The 3,273-nt window shown below is 40.9% G+C and overlaps 1 protein-coding gene across 2 annotated transcripts in view; it reads left to right on the top strand.

The window, feature by feature from the left end:
- The first annotated feature begins 67 nt into the window (after positions 1–67).
- The window catches only part of LOC106587352 (AP-1 complex subunit gamma-1), a 33,763-nt gene continuing 30,557 nt past the window's right edge, over positions 68–3,273 (top strand). Inside the window, exon 1 of one of the 2 annotated variants that reach the window (XM_082969497.1) lies at positions 68–157. The gene's annotated coding sequence lies outside the window, so the exon portion shown is untranslated. Of the gene's footprint in view, positions 362–3,273 lie in introns of both variants that reach the window. The other variant, XM_082969496.1, reaches the window with a different exon arrangement.

Here is a 3,273-nt window from a genome sequence, read left to right as displayed (position 1 = left end):
TTCCACAAACGTTGAAGTTTTGTTTTTTTCGGTGTAACCCTCCGCCTGCGGTAGAAGTGCTGAGGCTAGGAGAGCCACCATTTTGAATGTCTGGTCTGTTCCTTCCTCCGTCGCAAATAGAGAAGATTCCAGCTATTTTCTGGTATCAATACGGCTAGTGAGTATAACTTTATACAACTATGTCAGTTAAACAGATTTGTTTATTTGATTATAGCTGAAAAATCAGCACGACTTTGTCTTAAACCGCGGTGACAATAATCAATGTTGGCGCTACAGAGGATCGGAAGTGAGGCTGCGCTAACCAGCCAGTGTACCGGGGGGTTGTCTGTCAGAGAAGCGTTAGCCTGGTGTCGGCTAGCTGGTATGCTTACCTGATCTGTACTTGTTCGATCTTTAACCTTAGAAATCTGTTTTTATACTTAACTTTTACTTGCTTACACGCCTTCAATGTATGTCAATATTGCATTTGGTTATTTGCTGTGTTACTCAAACGAGATGTACTGGTAGGTATGTAGGAAAGGCAGCTATCTAGTTAACTAATCCTACTAGCTAGCTAACTTGCAAGCTAAATCAGTGCGATGAAGGCCTCTTCGCGATTGCGTAGCTATCTAGCCATGCATTGTATGTTCACTTGCTAAAAGGGTTTACTTATGTCTGAGAAATTAGAAGGCTGTAATTGTGCCATGTTCGCCCTGAAATGGCCTCTGCTCGGACGTTAGATTGCTAGCTTGTTAGTGCCAATGCTAACTAGTGGTGACGTGACAATGCATAATATATTTGACAGGTGTGGTTAAATGTTCGTAAAGTATTGCGTTCAAGAGATGATTAGCAATTTAACAATCTTTCCGTGGGCTTGTGATCTACCGTAGCAAGCTAACCACCCTACCCAGCTAACGTTACTGGCTAGCCAGCTACTTGGTATGCAGAATGTAGATATGTACCGACGTGGAAGTTACCTAGCTAACTACTGTAGCTAGCCAATTATGTTACCTAAGTAGCTAGCTAACGTTAACTTAGCGCAATACCTTGATGTGTTCAAGTTGAACTGTAACGTATACCCACGCTTCAAATAAGATGTGTGTTATACCTAACTTGGGTATAACTGTTGTAACGTTAGCTTTGGCTGTTTCTACGTGGTTGCAATGAATTTAAGGTTACTAACGTTACTTAAACTATCTACTATGGTATTGTTGCTACTTAACGTTAATTAGCTAGCTACAATACTCACATACTGGTTGTGGGGAAGTTACATTGAATGTTAATATACTAACGTTATTATGTAAGTTGTTTACACACCTCGACAAGTGTCAATTCTCAAGTGTGTTAGCTATTTGTAGCTAACCTCTTTCATTTCTTCAGTTGTGCCATCCCCAGACCTTTTTAAAGAAATGGGTTATTATGCCACCTGCTTCACTTGTGATTATTAGGCTATTTATGTGCCATTACAGCCATTGGGTTTTTTATTTGAGCTTGCTTGCATCTGTGTAGAAAAGTTCTTAAAATATTTCACTCCTTTTGAATTGTGATTTCCTGTTTCCCTTTTGCCACCTCTTCTGTCAGTCGATTCTCCTGAAGTCAACATCAGTGTCATATACTCAGATCGACATGCTTTTTAATTGCATGTTCTTTGTATTTGCATTAAACCAGCTGACAAGTGTGCATATTTCTACCTGCATTTTCAGCCTATTCAATGAAGGCTTTCTGAGAGTACACGCTTATATTAGTAGGCAAATACTTGGCTAAACCATGTAGGCCAATGTTTTGCATAAATGTACTGTCATACTACTTGTAGAATTGTTTTTAGGTTGGAATGGAGGTAGCAGCCTGCTGTAACACTACCAATTAAATATTCTGGTGAGAGCTTGGCTGAGCAGTGACAGCTAAATGAGTGTCAAAGAGAACGATATGCTGGGATATTGTGTTGAAAGGAGTGCTCCCTCTACAATGGTGGCATTGAATTGTTTCTGTAGCTTAATTAACTTCATCTGCATAACTTTGGGTAAGGAGAAAGTAAATTGTGGCACATACTCCTATACAGTTGCTGTATAATTGTATAGCGTTGGGGTTCTCAATTGGAAAGAGCCTCATTGATGGTGTGTTTTGTCTCTGGAGTCCGGACATTGGAAATTTAGTAGCCTATGCCCCCAGTGGACTCAACCGTGTGTTGAGGTTGTTTTCTCTTACCACTGGTTGCTAGGCTCAGCAGGCTTGTGTATCTTCTAGCGTCTCAGGAGAGGAATGGGCAATTCCATTCGCTCAGGAAATCTGCCACAGCTGGTGTCAGATATGATTCCTTCTGTGGCTATATGAGGGTGTTGATAACATTCAATATATCATCATTATGTCTTCCTTTATGCCCAATTTGTTCCCAAAGCAGTCTTAAATAGCATGATCAAATGCATCAGTATGCATGTGGAGGACAAGGGCCTAATTAAACTGGGACAGGAATAAGTTCAGGGGTGTTTGAGATCCACCCCCTCTAATTGATCAGGATAATGTCTTGCGTCAGTCATTCCATTTGACAGCAATGTTTGCGTCACTTGGCTTGACCAAATGACACAGTGTTGGCTGTCCAAGCTCCTGTGAAATATAGCGGGACTAAAATCTGTAGCGTGGCCATACAGCTGAACAGTACTGTTTTCGTCCTGGGAAAGTAAGTAAGGCTGAGCGAAGCGGATGTTGGTGAGTGCTTCTTTGGTGGTAGCTGCCCAACAGTTCAGCAAGTGCAAACTTTCTCCACCTATGGTCTTCATAATCCATCTATTGTGCTCAACCTGTCCTCTCTGTCGAGACCAAAAGCATCTTTTGTGCCAGCTTTTGGGGACATAATAAAGAAAAAGTAATGTCTTTCATGTTGTAATTAATAAAAGAATGTGTGCCTATAAAAGCTATTGCAACATTGTAGTAGAACAGAAATTTCCTTAGTCTTTGTTAGTCTAGCAGAGACAACAGATATGGAAAATCCAGTATGTGCACACTTATGAGCACAGAGGCTGATTGGGGCTTTGGTTACTTGTCAGATGTCAGTCACAGGAAATATAAGCCTTTCTTTTGCTCGAGTCATTAAGCCTAGGTGCTGAATATGTGTTGTCATGATTCATGCATTTAAACAGATTGCTGGACTATAGGGTGTGAATTACTTGTTGCAGTTAATTGTACTTTCTTGTGCTATCAGGGTAGCGACGGAGGTTGCTAATGCATTGTGCCTAAGAACACCTCTAAGCCATGTACGATTTACCATGGGATCTCATCTATGCTGCCCAGTTTCCATTT

Source organism: Salmo salar, chromosome 26 (genome assembly GCF_965601325.2).
Source record: "Salmo salar chromosome 26, fSalSal1, whole genome shotgun sequence".
NCBI classification, from domain to species: Eukaryota; Metazoa; Chordata; class Actinopteri; order Salmoniformes; family Salmonidae; genus Salmo; species Salmo salar.
This window is presented reverse-complemented; position numbering and strand designations above follow the sequence as displayed.